Source organism: Sus scrofa, chromosome 2 (genome assembly GCF_054392235.1).
Source record: "Sus scrofa isolate SSC_HxYL_T2T_F1_AM1 chromosome 2, Sscrofa_HxYL_maternal_Yorkshire_Landrace_v2.0, whole genome shotgun sequence".
NCBI classification, from domain to species: Eukaryota; Metazoa; Chordata; class Mammalia; order Artiodactyla; family Suidae; genus Sus; species Sus scrofa.
The window spans coordinates 140,083,573-140,102,263 of NC_139384.1; the positions used below are offsets into that span (position 1 = coordinate 140,083,573).

Here is an 18,691-nt window from a genome sequence, read left to right on the forward strand (position 1 = left end):
GCAGCCCTAGAAAAGGCAAAAAGGCAAAAAGGCAAAAAAAAAAAAAAAATGCTGGTGTCTTCTTAAAGTCCTTAAATATCAGGTTTATGATAAAAGCCAGGTTTGTCATCTTGCAGACTTGGCAAATGATTGAATTCCATTCTATGCAGTGAGTCAAAAACTGGGAAGAACCTACAAATCCTCTATCATTTTTGTGTCTCTTACTATTAAGATTTATCATCTGAAAACAATTACCTTGGGATCCCACAAATGATTTGGAAACCCGAAGGGGGTAGTGCTGTAAAAGGCATATGGTGCCTTGAGTTCACGATGTCAACAGTGAGGAAAAAGGAATTTGTCATGACACCTTTTGTCATCCCTGTACTGTTGCCCTAATTCATTGGAAAAGAGCTCCTCATTTGATTCTAACAGGTTAAATCTTGTGCTGGATACTTCGTATAACACAAAATGTGGTCTTCTGAGAGCATATAGCAACTGTCAGGAATATTTTTTTGCCCTCCCTCTCACCCTTCCTCTCTTCTGAAGTTGTTTTGACACAATGTAGGTGGATCTCATACTCGTTCTGGATTTGATCAGAATCTTTTCTGAAAATTTTCTGACACATTTTCTAAGCTCAAATTCTACAATCACAAAATCTCCCACGTTTCATCAGACCCTAAGATGAGGGACTACTACATGGCTTGTGGCCAGGAGAAAGGCAATATTGACCAATTGGTAAGGACCAGAGAGCTTTGCTCATGTTGTCACCTGATACTTACTGCGTAGTTGTGTGTGCTGGGCCCCAGGTTGGGTGTCATGGCAGCCACCAAGCGAAGAAGATAAGGCCTTTGCCCTTAAGACTATTTTGTCTTGAGATTTGATCTTCTTGAAAAGAAATGAGGTAGCTCCAGCAAATATATTCAATATCTGACGTATGTGAGAAAATACACCAAACCAGTGGCTCCGGAAAATATATCACATATACCGGTTGACACGTTTAGATGAGATGAGGTAATACTGTCCCATGCTATACATTGTTCAATGTGCGTTTACATATATACATGTAATAAGTAGGTACAACTATCATCACATGTTACGCAGAACAGAAACACAGTGACTTGCCCAAGTTCATAACAGCTGTTGAAGTTGGAGCCAAAATTCAAATGCAGGCAGTCTCATCTGAACCTGGCTCCTACAGTCATTCATTGTACAACTTCACTAGATTTCAGAAGAACAAAGATGCAGAAGGCAAAGTGGCTCCCATTCGGTGCCTCAGCATCCCTCATAGATGTCTTAACTTTAATAGGTAGGTCTGCTTTCTCGACTGTCAAACTAAGACTCACTTCCTTTCTACAGTTCTAAAGTTGAAAAGATTGCTAATATTCTATAGAGGACAGAGTAGAGAGAGCGCCTTTGGCTGTCATTGGGCCCTGGTGTTTTTCTGTGTGCTGGCAGACACAGGTGGCTCTCTGGATTCATCTGTGCGCAGACCTGACCGTAGGGAACTTGATTGTTTCAATTACAGCTTTATGTTGTGATTGGCACAACAGTCATGTCTAGGGTCTAATTTTTAAAAGCTATAGTTGGGTTCTTCTTTTGCCCAGGTACAGAGTGTCTATAAAGTAATGTGATCAATTTATTTTAAAAACCCTGGTGACATTTAGAATGGAAAAAAAAAAATTTTTTTTAAAGCAGTCACCAAAGGAACCCAACAACTTTTTCAAAAATGGTGCAGTTGTACAAAATCTTTTTGAAATTCTTCTTGTGGAGTTACTTTGAGAGCCTGAAGCTCATTCTTTGAATAGTCATAAGGTTGGCAAATCCTCTTTCTCTGAGCATGAATTCAATTTTTGGAAACAGCCTGAAGCCACATTTGGTGAACAAGGTGGATAAGAATAGTCTAAATATCTTTAAACCGTTCTGTGGGTAGGATCATTTTTGATCCACAAACAAGATTTGACTATAAAATATGAAAGACTCTCAGAGGCTGTTTCTGATGATATTACCAACCAATTTCCAGTCTTCTACTTTTCGGGTTATTTGTAACCTCATGAGGAAAATAGTAAAATGTTGGAGTTACTATTCTGTCCTAAAATAATTTTCCAGGGCTTATAATATACCCGAGTAGGTGTTGGGCATATCATAGGCATTAAAAAAAAATGCTTTGACATTTGAGGATGCAAATGTAACTGGTGATGATTTAAAAAAATTTTTTTTATATTTTTAAAACTAAAGTATGGTTGATTTATAGTATTGTGTCAAATTCTGCTGTGCAGCATAGTGACCCATTCATTCATTCATTCATATATATATTCTATCTTCCGTCATGTTCTACCTGAAGAGCTTGGGTATAGTTCCCTGTGCTGTACAGTAGGACTTCACTGCTTATCCGGTGATGACTTTTCTTGAAGAATACCCACTGTGTATTGTGGAACATAGCTCCTGAGAAAAGTTTCCACGCGTCTAGACAGTGAAATGAGTAAAGGCTCCGCCGTCGCAATCATCTTGTACTCTCTTCTTTATCACACACTGTGGGAATTTGTGTACAGATGGCATTTTTTGCAGGTCCCCTCTCCATGGCCTTGTTTTATACTGGTGGACTTGCCCACTGTATGCAAGGCGTTACTCCTGACTTTCCATATGATAGCAATCAATCTGCTATGAAGCTGATGAAGTTTTCCCTTTTTCCTTTTTTTTTTTTTTTTTTTTTTCCATTCTAAATGTCACCTGCTGGTTGATATCCATGAGCTGATTGATCTCCTACTTGGTCATTCCTGGAGCCTACTCAAATACAAGCATACTTTCCTATTCCTCTCCTTGACGTTGGGTTGGAATGGATTCATTAGCATAGTATATCTCAGATCTGATGTTAATCCTGTGTTGTTTGGTAACTTCTATGTGACTTATCTCCACGTTTCCCTAATCCAGTGTAACTCAGCAAGCATTTCTTTACCGCTTACTCTATGCTGGGAATGCAGGCCTGAATGAGATGTGGGTGATGCCCTTTAGAAGCTCCTGGTCTTCAGAGAAGAAGGGACATACACACACAGATACACAACTGTGTGATAAGGATTACACAACACTTACCAAATACTGAAAGGAACAGAGACGTAAGCAGTACACCTTGTTTTTTGAAGTGAGCTGAGATGAGAGGAGATATCTCATGTGAGGTTGGTGGGTAAGAAAGACCTGGTCTCAGCTGGATGGAAAGGTTATTTCAGGCAAGGGAAGAACAAGAAAAAGCTACCTGAGAAGTTCAAATTCATGGTTTTGATGAACACTTCGGGGACTGCTGTGGCTAGACTTGTTGAGTGGTTGGGGCAGGAGAACAGAACACGGGACTTGGGGACTCCCATTGAGAATTCTCCTTGCTTATTTCTCTTTGCATCATTTCTGGCTTGGGCTCCAGCATTGATTCTGTGAACCTTGAGGGAAGCCATTCTCTGGGTTTCAGTTTCCTTCTCTGTAAGGAGAGAGGGGCTGAATGACCTGATTTGTTAGATCCCTTCCAACCTGAAGAGTATGAGGCTTTGAAGAAACTGCCCTACTTCTCTGTGCTCTTCTGTAGCCTTTGTGTAAAGAATTCTCTCAGGCTGAACAAACTGAGGAAAGTGTTTTGAATATGAATAGAATCCCTGCTTTTTTACTTGGTTTGACCTCTTTTATGAATTTTTGGTCTTTTACTTCTTCCCTTTGGTAAACTTGTACCTGGTTAAGGCAGGACTGCCCGCTGGAACATACCTCAACTAGTCTCTTACGCATTTCTAGATACATATCAGCATAGCATGGTTGCATTGGGACAGCCCTGTTCTGCCCTCTGGCTGCAGGTGACCCGCCACAGTGCTTTCAGGACAACTCATAGTAGAAAAGTCTAATCAAGGAACAACAAAACTTAAAACACAAATGGGGAACAAACTCAGTATCAGTATTGAGTTTCAATAGAATTGCAGGTTTCTCTGGTATAGTTCAGGTCTGAAAATAATATGTTGCACTTGAATATAGAACACAATTTAAACTTAAAAAAACCTGTAGCAGAAATCAACAGCACATTGTAAATCCACCATAATTGAAAAAATAATAATCTTAAAAATAAATTAAGTTTAAAACCCCTTTCCTCAGAAATGAAGTTGGGGATTCTTGCTTACCAGTTCAACTTAATAATTAGCATAGCATTTGTAAAGCACTTTATATTCTTGAAAGTATTTTCATTTACATCAGTAATTGGAATTTAACACATTTTTTGAGCATCTATAGTATGTTACAAAGATAGTAGGAAGTATTAGAGGTGGACCTTGCCCTCAAGACATCACAGCATCACTGTAACTAGAACAATATCTTACCAGGACATTAAATATGATTTTCCATATAATGTGCAAAATAGGAATATTTGTTTTTTTAAGGCATTGTAAGAGAATAGTGGAGGAAAAAAAACAGCCCAGTGTGGGGATTGAGTAAAAGATGTTTCTTGGAGGAAATGATGATTCTTAAATTTTGAAGAAGGAACTGGAATTATCCAGAGAGAGAGAGAGAGGTCATTTTATCCAGAAAGAATAGCCCAAATGAAGACACAGTGTTGTGAAACAGCCTGGTATTAAGGAGAACTAATATTACTGAAACATAAAAATGTATATTGAGGTGTTCCCTTGTGGTACAGTGGGTTAAGGATCCAGCATGGTTACCTAGATCCACAGGTTGCTGCTGAAGCATGGGTTTGATCCTTGGCCCAGAATCTTGGCCATGGGCGTGGCCAAAAAATTTATATTGAGTGGTAATATTTGAGGAGCAGTAAATTGGAGAAAGGTCAAAAAGGACAACCTTTTATGCCATGAGAAGGAGCTTGGAGAGCCACTGAAGTTTACCCAGGAATGTGATAAAGTCAGATTTGAGTTTCTTAGAAATGACCCCAGTAGCAAGGTTTAAGATAGATTTCATGGCGAACAAGCTAGGAAGCAGGTATTAGCTGGCTGTGCAACAATCTGGATGAGATTGTTGTAGCAGGAAAAATGGGAAGATAAGTTTGAGAAATGTCAAGGGGGAAAAAATTGGAAGAACCAGGTGATGGGTTGGATTGACAGTCGGAGGAAGGTAGAATGTCTTTGAGTTTCTCCAGGAGGATTGCATGGATTGTAATTATGTTGCATTAGTTAAGCCATGGAACATAGCAGGAAAAGGAGATTTGGGGTATTAAAATGATGGTTTCTCCTTTTATAAAAGTTGAGATTGGGGAGTTCCCTGGTGGCCTAGGGGTGAAGAATTGGGTATTGTCACTGCTGTGGCTCAGGTCGCCCCTGTGGCACAGGTTCACTTGCTGCCCCAAGAACATACACATGCTACAGGCACAGCCAAAAAAAAAAAAAAAAAAAAAAAAGAAGTTGAAATTAGGATGGAGGCCTCTGTAGTAATAAGAAATGTATTTGGTCTTTGTTCTGAGTTCCTGGCAGAGCTCCTAGAATTGGCATTTCCTGAGCGATAAAGGAAGGAGAGTCTCCTGTTAATCACAATGACCTCTTTTGATTACACCTGAGTTTATGCAAATGCGGGGTTTAGGGTAGAGCCCCTAGATAGCCTCAGGATGGGGCTGATCATGGTGAAGTTTGATTGATGAGAGGTTGGGAGCTTTGATCCCTAACCTCCTGGGAGGAGAGGGCACCTGGAGATTAAGCCCTGTAACTCTTGAACAAGATTTCACAAGCTTCCAGATTGGTGAACACACCAAGGTGCTAGGAGGGCAGTGCACCCAGAGAGGCCACGGAGCTCCACAGGCCTCCATACCCTGCCCCATGCAACCCTTCCTTCTCGCTGTTCTTGAGTTGTATCTTGTATAATCCAGGAGAAAATACAAGTTAAGCATTTCCCTGACCTCTGTGAGCCATTCTAGGAAATTATCAAACCTGATGGGGGAGGGGGTTCATGGGAACCCCTGATTTATATCCAGTTGGCCTGGAACTTTCAGCTGGCATCTCAAGTGGGGGCAGTGTTGTGGAACTAAGCCCTTACCCTGTGGGGTTGGCCTCAACTTTGGGTAATGAGCGCCAGAATAGAATTGAAGTGTTGGCTACCCCGTTGGTGTCCTGAGAATCAGAGAATTGGTTGTTGATGTTAGAAAACACTCCAGAGGGTCAGAGCTGGGAGATCGATTTGGGAAATGGTAGGATACAGGTGGCAGTTAAAGTCTTGGGACTGGATGGAGTTTTCCAATGGAGGGAAAAGCAGAGGATCAACAAGAGAGTCTAGGAATGATCCTATGTTGGGAGGAAAGTCAAAAGAAGAGGCTACAGAAGTGATGGAGAATAAATAACAGCAGAAACTAAAACAAAAGCAAAATTCAACAAACACAATGGAATAGAAACATGAAAAAAAAACAAGAGGAGAATCTCAAAAGATGGTAGGTGCTACCAATAGCAGTATTTAGAGAATGCCTTGGAGAGATCACTGGTGTACTTAGCCAGAGTAATTTTAGTGGAGTACTGGGAATGGAAGCCAGACTCTAGTGGACCGGGTTAATGAGAAATGCGGGAACACACCCAGCATGGATAGACTGGCTCTGAGAGCCTTGGCTGAGCAGTGGAGGAAAGAGAGGAAGGTAACTTGAGTAAGTGATATCTAGGGAAGGTTTTGGTTTTTAGATGAGAGCGTTACGTGAGCCTGTGCATAGACTAGGAGAAAGAGAGAAGCAGTGAAGATGTGGTGCGAAGATGGAATAGCTGAGAGAACAAGCCTAGAGGTATCGGAAGGTGGGCTTGAACATCAACAGAAGAGAGACCTTGGGGTTCCCATTGTGGCTCAGTGGTTAACAAATCTGACTAGGAACCATGAGGTTTTGGGTTTGATCCCTGCCCTCTCTCAGTGGGAGAGATGTTGCCGTGAGCTGTGGTGTAGGTCACAGACGTGGCTCAGATCCCACATTGCTAGGGCTGTGGTGTAGGCTGGTGGCTACAGCTCTGATTAGACCCCTAGCTCGAAAACCTCCATATGCCACAAGAGCAGCCCTAGGAAAGGCAAAAAGACAAAAAAAAAAAAAAAAGAAAAGAGAGAGAGAGAGACCTTGTCTTCTGAAACTAGAGGAATGTGGGGTGCAGTAGGTGTAGGTGATTGTAGGTCGGGGGAAGACGTGGCTGGACTTGTCTGAATTCTTCAGTTTTTAGTTGTCTCAGCTAAATCATGTTGGGACCGCTTTTCTCCAAAGGGATGAGTTGTGTTTGGCTAGCGGCTTGCCAGCAAAGAGGGTGGAATGCAAGTGGAGGGAATAGGCCAGGACCATGTCCAAGGAATGCTGAGGGCCCCGGCGACAGCAAAGGCACCAGTCCATTTTTTCCCCTTTTGACTGTGCTCAGAATCCAGGGACTAGAAATCAGAAAGGCTCATTTTGAGCTGAATGGCTGTGCAGAAGAATGAACATAACTGGAAACTCAAGGTGACCAATCCCATATACGGTCTGAGCTGCTTTAACAAAGAAGTCCAGGGAGTTCCCTCTGTGACTCAGTGGTAACAAACCCGACTAGTATCCATGAGGACACAGGTTTGATCCCTGGCCTTTCTCAGTGGGTTAAGGATCCAGTGTTGCCGTGAGCGGTGGCGTAGGTCGCAGACGCCACTTGGATCCTGAGCGGCTGTGGCTGTGCAGGCTGGCAGCTGTAGCTCTGATTTGGCCTGGGAACTTCCCATATGCCACAGGAGTGGGCCAAAAAAAAAATAATAATAATAAAGGTCCAGAAGATTAGAAGAACATGGAAATATCAAGGACTGTATCTGCCTCTGAGGCCAAAAAACACATGTGGTGGGACTTGGGAGAGGATGCCAGGCTGTCTGTAGGAGATTAGAGATGTCACACTGACAGAGGATTGCTGGATGGAGTGATCTGAGCAGTGATAAAAGCCAGGCATTGGCGGGGATTTATGTCAAGTGAAAATAAAGGTCACTGGTGTTAATGCCACATTGCCTGGACATTGCCTCGTGCAGGCGTCAGCGTCCTCCAGAAGGGGAACATGATCGGGAAGTTAGAGACGGAAGGCCGTAAGGGACATTAGAGGCAGCAATGTCAGGGTAGCCCACGGGAGAGTGGACTTTCTATATGCTGAGTGTAGGTGAACATCGATTTTATTTCTTAAACTCTAGTGAACTAAGAAAGTTAGAAATGAGTTTCCAATAAGTTGACAGATGATCAGAAAAATTTTAAAAATCAATCACCTTTCTTACAATAAAAAAATTTTAAATAAATTGGAGGAGAAGGTACCAACAAGCCACACAAAATAGAGATTCCCAGAAATAGATTTAATAGGACTTAAAACAACACACCTACTAAAGAGACAATGTAAATGGAGAGGTTTGGTTTTCTGTGTTTTTGATGGACACACCCACGGCATATGGATGTTCCCAGGCCAGGGATTGACTCTGAGCCGCAGCTGTGGTAACACTGGATCCTTTAACCCACTGCTCTGGGCCAGGGATCGAACTCACGCCTCCGCAGGGACCAGAGCTGCTGCCGTCGGTTTCTTAACCCACTGTGCCACAGCAGGAACTCTTGAAATCTTTACCTTCTTTAAAAGGAAAACTTCCCATTATCAAGACAGCTGTATTCCTTAAATTTATCAGTTCAGTGCAACCAAACAAAATCGCAATGACTCTCTTAAAAAAACATTACAGAATGATTCTGAAATTCTGAAAGAATAAGCCTAAATCTGAATGATTGAAGGTAGACTCATGGCTTGTCATGATGTATTTCCAAGCTATAGAATTTAGTACATTAACTCATTGACTCCTAATCGCATCTTCAGCCACCCTCTTTACCGAAATATTTACATCAGTCATAATTTTGAAACAAACTCATTCCAAACCTATTAAAGATGCATTTCCAGGGAGTTCCCGTTGTGGCGCAGTGCTTAACTAATCCGACTAGGAACCATGGGGTTGCGGGTTCGGTCCCTGGCCTTGCTCAATGGGTTAAGGATCCAGCGTTGCCGTGGGCTGTGGTGTAGGTTGCAGATGCGGCTTGGATCCCGAGTTGCTGTGGCTCTGGCGTAGGCCGGCGGCTACAGCTCCAATTCGACCCCTAGCCTGGGAACCTCCATATGCCGAGGGAAGCGGCCCTAGAAAAAGCAAAAATACCAAAAAAAAAAAAGGCATTTCTAAGGTGTATTCAAATACACGCATTAGAAGTCTTCTAGATTTTCTTTGAAGCCTCCTGCTTGGAAATCCCTCCCTAAAAGTTTACTTGGAATCCCCTCTAGTTTAAGATATTGGGTATAATTAGCATCTCAGAATCTGTTACCCCTTCTCCTTTTTCTCTTTTTAAAAGAACTTTTAAATAAATGAACATCTATGATTATAAGAAGCTCATTGTAGTAAACTTGACCACCACAGATCATTGCAGAAAATAAAGCAAGTTCACCGGTAATTGCATCTCCCAAAGAAAACTCAAACATGGTTGTATTTCGATTTTTTGGATGGTGGCTTTAACTGACATAGAGACTTCATTCCCAAAGGCAGCATTACCTGTGCGTCATTGACGAGGATTATTTTTCAAAAGTCCTGGTGTATTCTGGTAAATGTGCCCCCCTCTCCCCACCTGTATCACAGAACTGCTGAGAGAAGGCAACAAAGTTAATTGACTTGCTTCACCCTTGGCTCCATAATCCTGGTTTGGCTGACCCTCAGCTCAATTTCAAGATTTTGGTGGGTTTAAGACTTGAAACATTCTGCAGCTGGGCTAAGAATGTGCACTGTTACAGGGCCCCCCTTCCCCAACCCCAGTTGTTTCTGACACAAAAGGTCCTTAGGCCCAACTTTAGGACCACTCAGTGGTGGAATTCACAGACTGATCTTACCAGAAACCATATGGTAGTCCTGGGAGCGAGAACCATTCTTTGGCCTCATGTGTATTCTCAACCCTGGTTTCGATGAGTGGCCTTTCAGTCTGTGTGTTTACATCCGGAGCCAGGGTTTCGTTAGTTAAAAGAAAACGGGGTCCAGGCAAAACCTCGAGGGCACGGGGCCCTCCCACATCCTCTTTGACATCGCTCTTCCCCTCTGTCTCCAAAGACACCCTTCACCTAGTCACCTGCTGCTGTCCCAGTGAGATGTTGACACAGCGATGACTTTTCTGCATGGTCACTTTGCTATCTCTCGTCCCTAAAACCAGCTTTCTCTGAGCTGTGTTGGAAAGATGCCGTCAGTGACTTCATGCTTTGCTTGCATTACACTTGTAAGAGTAACAGATAGAGATGCCTTCTACTCCCCGCCCCCTCCTCAATCCTGACTTAGCTTTTCAAAGGAGATTATTTCAAAGAAATACAGGTGGAGCATGTTGGGGAAGGGGGCATGCAGGAATGGGGTGAGGGGATTCAGGGAATGCTGCAGAAGGGGGGCCTCGCCTGCGATCTCACACTTTTGAGCCAACCATACCACGCAGATAGCTGCCTGAAAAACAAGCTGTCCTTCCAGCTTAGCAAAGATGTTTGCTCAGTGTCCTTTCTAAGGGAACCTGCCTGTTTGGTAGGAATCCTTGTTACCTAAGAGCTATTGTTCAAGAACAGAATCCTGTGAGGTTTTGTTCCAAGAATTGGCAAGAACCTCCTGCAAAAGGTCAGGGGACAGGTACCATGTGCGGCATGTATTTGCGACGGACAAGTTCGGAGAGTCTCATGCTTGGGAGAGCGCTGATTTTTACACCTAGAACTCTTCGGTTGTTCCTCAAAACCACCTGCTGCTTGCATTTTAGAGAGGTGCAGAACTGACCCTGTGTTCAGGCAACGTGACATAACCCTGCAAGGTCTCAAAGGCAAACCAGCATGTCTGTGGGAAGGCCCAGATAGTCTCCAGGGCCGGCACAGCCCAAGGCTCTGTGACTCAAGTATTAATGGATCAGAGGAAGTGGGTGGTTGGGTTATCACGTCACCCCCTCCATCTGCTCTGCTCAGGTCTCTCTCAAGGCTGCCCTTTGGGTGTGAGCTGGGGGAGGTTGCAGTGGGGGCAGCTGCTGCGTGAGATGCAGGCAACATGCAGGTGCAGCTCCAGCACTCTTCAATGAGTTCTATGGTAGTTTATCCAATTGGATACGTTTCTTCTCACCATGACACCTAGCTTCATGCTGACCCATGTCATTTCAAATCTCTTTTCCTTCACTCCCCCAAGAAAGCCGAATCTGGTCCAGGTGTTGAGATTAGGGCTTGCCATGTCTATTGCTTCCTCTATCCAGAGTAGCAGAGCAGCTAGAGTCCCCAGAGGAAAGGCACCCCAGCAAGTTGGAAATACCAGTGTGGGTACGTTCTCTTGCCACACTGGACTAGTATGTGATCTCTTCCAAATCCTGTCCTGGATACTCAAATTCCTAGCTCTGTCCTAAAGATGATTTAATCTACTCAAGTCCTAAATACTGGGCAGGAGGAAGAATAATGATCCTTCTGCATTCTTAGCTGGGACCCCCCCCCCCCCAAAATACAAGACAGATTAACAAGAGAAGAACAAACAAATCTGTTATACACAGGCAATTCCCCAGGGGAAAATAACTCCCCAGGTGGCTGTAGAATTTAGGATTAAATACCAGCTTAATAAAGAAAGAAGAGGGAGGAGATAGGCCTCCTAGGGGAGAATAAATAATTTCGGGGAAGGATGAAGGGGAAAAGATAGAATAAAGGAGAGGTATGTAGTTTGGGACAGAGTTTGTCTGGGTGTGGTGTAGGCTCCTAGTTTCCTCTGTACAATAAGAGTCAAGCCGCCCTGGTTGATGAAACTTTGGGAGGGGACTTATGAAAATTGAGTTCCTTTTCGAGGATCTGTCTTTAGGCTAAGGGACATTCAGAGAAAGCCCCTCCCTGCATTTGCTGTTCCCACGTGCCTGCAGCTCAAAATCACGTGTGAAATTGGCAGCATTTGGAGGTAGCAGGCCCTGCTACTCTTCAATAATGATACATGGTCACACTAAAATCCTTCCCCAACAAACAGCTAGATTTCACTTTTTTAAAATCAATGATAATTGTTCATCTTTTTCAAGTTTGTTATTGATACTGTGTTATCTTTTTTTTAAAGTCCTCTTTTTAGAGCTACAGACCCCCATAATTACAGATATGAATATAATGTGGGGATTTCCTTTAAAATAAATTAGAGGTGAGAGGAATAGGCAGAGCTATAGATGAAACAAGATGGGCCATGAGTAGATAATCATTCTTCTGCCTAATCTGTATGTCATAAAATTTTCATAGTAGGCAGTTGGAAACTTTTATAATCATTTATGAAAAGAAGTGAGTACCATGGCTTGCATCAGCTATGATGCAAATTAAGTAGTAATCCCCAAAAGACCAGTCTCAGTTTTCCTAATAAAATCTGTGCCAAGTCATCAAACGTTGCCACTGTTCCTTTTGCAGTGCCACCTACCTTCATTGGTCAAAGAGAAAATGCGTGCCATCCCTTACACTCCATATTTTTAAAAAATGAAAACCCATGTGTTTTCTTTTTCTTTTTTTGTCTTCCATCCTTCTAGGGCCACACCCACGGCATATGGAGGTTCCTAGGCTAGGGGTCGAATCAGAGCTGTAGCCACCGGCCTACGCCAGAGCCACAGCAACGAGGGATCTGAGCCGAGTCTGCAACCTACACCACAGCTCACAGCAACGCCGGATCCTTAACCCACTGAGCAAGGCCAGAATCGAACCCACAACCTCATGGTTCCTAGTCGGATTCGTTAACCACTGTGCCACAATGGGAACTCCCCGGCGTTTTCTAAATTCAAGTTTGATGTGACAGAGAGCAGCTCAGCCCTGTAACACATGGCTGTGGGTGAGAAAGCCGGGCGCTTATTAAGACACTGAAATACTATAAACCTCCCTTAGGAAGTTGCTGCTCCCAGGAACCATGCATTAGGCTCCTCTTAGGAAGCCACAGATGATGGAATCGATTCTTCTCCTCAAGCTTTGTCCAGTTCAGAGGTATCAAATGAAGAAAAGCAGCCCTGTTTTCTTCTTCTTCTTTCTTGAACTTGGCAATAACCAAGCCTTGCCGTTTATGTCTTTTTTGCCGTTTCTTGGGCCGTTCCCATGGCATATAGAGGATCCCAGGCTAGGGGTCGAATCAGAGCTGTAGCCACTGGCCTACGCCAGAGCCACAGCAACACGAGATCTGAGCTGCGTCTCCAACCTACACCACACCTTACGGCAATGCCGGATCCTTAACCCACTGAGCAAGGCCAGGGATCGAACCCACTACCTCATGGTTCCTAGTTGGATTCGTTAACCACTGAGCCACGACAGGCACTCCAAGGCTTGCCCTTTAAACTCAAAGTAAGGCCAGCTCAGGTGTGATGGCCCCTCAACCAGCAGGGATGACAGCTCCTTTGGCCTTCCTAAAGCAGACCCCACTACCTTTACCCCAGGCTGGTGGGAAGAAATGGCAAGCCATTCATTGCCTCATGGAAACTGCCCCTGACCAGTTTAGTCCAAGTTGGGACAAACACAACCCAGCCCCCAGCAGAAAACTTCTCTGGCCTTTCCCATGCCAGTCTTCCTAAGTCCAGGAATTTCTAGTGGAGTACATCCCTTCCTGTTGCTATGTGTATGGTCTGGTGTCGTCAAGAAGGGCTCTGGCTAGAAATCGGAATGCCTGGCTTCTAGTGCGAGTGTAAGGAATGTCAAGGCCTTAAGGGAACTGAGTAGAGCACCCCCCCACACACACACACACACGTCCCCCAATAGAGAGAAGTGATAAGACCAGGGACCAGGCATCCAGGGGTTATGGTCTAAGGAGAGTGAAGACAAGCAAAGAGTAGCCCACTCCTCATTTTTAAACAATCCCCATGTTAAAGTATACAGTTTCCATGGCAGTCATAGCTTTTAGGGTACTGGGGAGGATCATTAAAGGGGGGTGGGTCCTCAGGGCACAAAGAGGGCTGGGGAAGTCTTCCGATAGGAGTTCCCGTCGTGGCGCAGTGGTTAACGAATCTGACTAGGAACCATGAGGTTGCGGGTTCGATCCCTGCCCTTGTTCAGTGGGTTAAGGATCCGGCGTTGCTGTGAGCTGTGGTGTAGGTTGCAGACGCGGCTTGGATCCCGCGTTGCTGTGGCTCTGGCGTAGGCCGGCGGCTACAGCTCCGATTTGACCCCTAGCCTGGGAACCTCCATATGCCACAGAAGCGGCCCAAAGAAATGGCAAAAAAAAAAAAAAGTCTTCCGATAGAAGGAGGCCCCAGCCAGAGCTAAATCTTGAAAGATTGTCCAGTGTGTGTTGGGACCAAGAGAAATGGCCTGGACAGCCCAAGCACAGGGCTGGGTAGACCATGGCAAGAGGTTAAATGCCAGGGAGGAGGCTCCAAATGGCAGAGAGCTTCCTGTATTTAACATCGGCTTCATCTTGTAGGCATTGGAGAAGCAAAAGGGTTTTTCACAGGGTGGGATTGGAGAGATGATGTGACTATCATGTCATATTTGGACTTTCCAAAGATCACAGGGCAGAGTGATCTTCCATATAAGTGGAAGGCAATATGAGAGGCAGGGAGGGAGAGCTGCATCTAACTCAGATGAGGTGCAGATGTTTAGGGGTCCGGGCGGGAGACATTGAGGATCATTGCTAACCCAGCCCAACTGGGAGGGAACAGGAGGGGGCATAACTGGAAAATACTGGAGGAGATGAAATCCACAAGTCTCTGTGTCCGCCTACGTTTGGTAGGAGATGGACAGTCGAAGCATGAGAGCAGCGGAGCCTCCGTTCATTCATTGTTGTCTCTCAACACTCTCATCTTAGGTTCCTGGTTTGTGAAATATGGATACCACCCGTCTTACACACCTGCCTCATAAGGTTGGCGTGAGGACTCACATGGTATCGTGGAGTGGGTGTGGGTGCCCTTTGAGAACAACAATGCCAAGTGTAAAGTCATCTGGAAAATCCAGTAGGAAAGAGTGACAAGGAGGAGGGAAGGAGCCACAAATAGATGTTTTCCCAAAGCAATAGGTATATTTTTTAGCACAAGGAGAGAAAAATCCATATTTGTAGTGAGGAAAATAAAGGACAGGGAGTAAGGCTATCAGATGTAAGGTTACTTAGACTTGGTGCTTATTTCCTCGAAAGAGGTACTAATTATCATGTATAAGTTACTCTAATTCTAATTCTTCTATCCTATGCAAGTCAGCTGCCTTTAAGATACTGAAAGAAACCTTTCCTTTCACCAGCAGTGAGGGGTTCTCTGAGTTTTAGAGTTAATCCTTATTTTGATTCTATATAATGTCAATTATATATAATGGCATATATCATGTATGATTTTTATGATATTTTATGATATAAATAATATTCTGATATGACATTGTTTACATCATATATGATATATTATGATATAATTATGGAATTAATTCCATCCTGAAATAACTAAAAATGTACTCTTTTATTTTCTGCCATAGGATAGCATGAACTATTCTTTCTTTCCGTGTATTTTGTGTAGACGTGTTTGGGTTAAACCAAAGCCTTTTTACAGAAAGCTGTTTTCGCTCACGTAGAATTATCCCATTCTTTAAAAATGACGATGTCTTTCTTCTCTAGAAATTGAATCCCATTAATTTTTCATCCGAAACGAATCCTGAATTTCAATAATGCTACCTAGCATTTAAGCAAAGAGGATTCGATGTGTGCTAAAAACATCCATAATGTCTCATGTCTGTTTTGATTACTGGGGATGACATGACATGAGGTGTGAAGCTGACCTTTGGGAAATTCCTGGATGGCACATCCTGAGCTGTCCTCATACACGTGCAGTTCTGAGCCATGAGATCAGAATGTAGAACGAGGCCGTGGTACTGCCAAGTTTGAGTCAGGGAATCAAAGGACAGACAAGTTTCTGGACTGCTCTCTGTTGCAATTTTGGACTGTTGCGGCAACTTTTAACTCTGCTGCCATGCCTACGCACCTTGGTCTTTTACGTCTCTGGCGACTGATCTTTTTATCCCCCTACGTGGAACAGAAAGCCTGAGTTCCAGGAAATAAAAGGTGTAAGTGGAAAGAAAGCGCTTTAGTCATCACAGTTGACAGCCAGGGTGGTAGGAGACTACTGCTCCGGTATCTCCGATGCTCTGAGCCCAAATGCCTCCTGCAACAGCTAAGGGCCAACATAGCGTGGTCATCTCCGTGGAGACGAGGCTTCCTCAAAACAAAAGCAAACATTTCTCTCTTCCCAAGTTGGCTTCTAATGGCCTTGGGGCTTTAAAATTTTTTTATTTTTATTTTTTTCATCTTAAATGTTACTGTACTATTAATAAGTAAAATATTCCCTGCTGGCTAAATACATGTATTTCTGGCATCATACATTCTCTCTCTCTCTCCAAATAAAAGTTCGTATCGTAGGTATGGTAACAAGGGAAAGGCAGTCGAACGCAAGAGGAATTTCTGTGAACAGAAAGGACATTTCCTCGGACCATCTCCCTTTGGGGTGTCTCTCCCTCCTCCCTTTTTCTTTGCCCACTTCCCACCTGGTGCTCCTTCCTTCACTCCCCTGCAAGAGTGCCTCTAAATTGGGTCCTGACACGACTCCCTTCCAGGAAAGACACAGTGATCTTCTCTCAAGAGTCACATTTTCACAAAACGGAGCCTCATCTAAGGATACCATGGCCGGGCCCCATTCATCTCTTGCAAGCTCCAGGCTCCTCTGCCCAGCTGGTACCCTCCCTCCTTCCTCCAGCTGTAAGTACCCACCTCAGATGCTCAGCTCCTTGTGGTTCGAGGCACCTCTCAGGTTCTTACAGTACACATGCCATCTTCGTGTTGGCATTCCCGATGCACCAGTTACCTGTTCTCTCCTTTCTCCTTCTTTGCCTCCTATCAAGTTCTTATGACTTTTGCCTGAGGTCCTCGTCCTCCCATTTTTGGACCATCCTTGATCCTCTGTTCCTATCAAGTGAAGTTCCAAAGTGATAATCGTGTGATGGATTCTGCCTATTTCTGAAAAATCCAAGACCGAGGTCTTAACATATTTTTATTCTGGGTTCGAATGGGGTTTGGGATGGGGGACGGGGGTATTTTTTATATGTGCTTCATCTAAAGTGCTTGGGGTACTTTGAAATCTTCTTTGATGTTTTGAATATTTGCCATAATAGCCAGTGGTTTGTGAATAGTGTACTTTCTCGAGAAGCATTTTCCTGGATGTCATGCCCTGGCCTTTTGCATTTTTATCTTTCTGTTCTGGAAGTTTCTCGTTAAGTTTTAGGATCTAGTTCTTCCTCAAACCCTTCTTTCTGGCTGAAGCCCTCAGTTAAATAGATTGCCTCTAATATCTCTCAGGTATATGAAAAGTGGCTTATTCTGACATTCGGCAGTTGCTAGTGGAAGAACACCTTCAAAAAAGGAATAGAGATAAAAATGCAAAAACTGTTTAAAGTCCTTGTCCCTGAGAAGAGTATTAGTTGGAAGGAGATAGATATTTTTAGAAACTTGGTTAATACTAAGCAATGCAATATAGAGTCCTGTGTACATGCTGATGGTGTAAACAACAAAAAGGAAAATATGAGCAGCATCAATCTGCTTTTCCTGGCAATTGAAAAAGTCGACTGCTCTTTCCTTAATGCAGTTTCTTGTCCTTTTCCTATCGTGCTTGGCCTCAAAATACCATCGCACGGAAGTTACTTAGTTTGATTATGATTTTGCTTAACAATTGTTGATTCTTCCCGCTATGAAGACAGTCTGTTGACATTTCCATTTAGTTTCAAATTATTGCTTACTGAACCAGTGATCAGATGGAAAGCTAAGTTCACACACAATGGGGATTCAGTGAAAGGGAAAGTGGAGACACAGCCTTTTTTTTTTACCGGCTTCCACCTTCAGCATGGCCCTCTTCCAGGAGAACTTGTACATCAGACTTGGAAAGGAGTTTACTGCTTAGGTCTTGAGATAAAATTTAAGCCCAAGCCCCTTTGCAGGTGCTGATTATTGTTCTGAACCACAGATGTTCTCAAAGTTGTCCACACAAGTATCGATTGAGTCATTTCTTATATCCAGACATTGGCAGTAAAGACTTGGGGGCCCATATCAAGAGGGTGTGTCACCAGCCACGTCCTGGGCACTGGGCATCGGATAGTTGGGGGTAGTTAGGAAGGGGCAGAGGGGATAGTCCAGGCTACAAGAGCCCTGCTCAGAGGAAGGATGGAACGATGGGAGCAAGGCTATGGTGAGAAGACCGACATGCCTAGAATGGAGAATTGCTTTTAGAAAGTGGAGGGGATAGGCGTTCCCATCATGGCGCAGTGGAAACGAATCCGACTAAGAACCATGAGGTTGCGGGTTCGATCCCTGGCCTTGCTCAGTGGGTTAAGGATCCAGCGTTGCCGTGAGCTGTGGTATGGGTGGCAGATGCTGCTCAGATCTGGTGATGCTGTGGCTCTGGCACAGTCCAGCATCACAGGCCAGCGGCTCCAATTGGACCCCTACCCTGGGAACTTCCGTATGCCGCAGGTGCAGCCTGAAAAAGACAAAAGAGAAGAAAAAAAAAAAAAGAAAGTAGAGGGATAAAGTTCAGGAAATCTGAATATCCCTCCTAGCCTCTCCTTGACTTCACTTTGGATCATATGGAAAAGCCTTTCCATTTGCATTTAGATGATTCCTTAGTGAAAGGCAAGATACAGTCTGTCCTAGTTTGGAGAAATTGGATCTTCAGCTCTGACACTTGATGTGGAATGAATAAGTCCTCTCCTGATTAGAAATAATATTAAAGTTAACCTCTCAAAAAAAAAAAAAGAAAAGAAAAAAGGGC

General features: G+C 43.8%; 1 protein-coding gene and 1 long non-coding RNA gene across 3 annotated transcripts in view; both read left to right on the plus strand.

The window, feature by feature from the left end:
* GRAMD2B (GRAM domain containing 2B) overlaps window positions 1-18,691 on the plus strand; it is a 108,742-nt gene that overhangs the window by 48,268 nt on the left and 41,783 nt on the right.
* On the plus strand, window positions 13,736-18,329 carry LOC146405725 (uncharacterized). The gene is made up of 2 exons (XR_014838720.1): window positions 13,736-13,877; window positions 14,143-18,329. It is a non-coding gene; the product is annotated as an uncharacterized LOC146405725 (long non-coding RNA).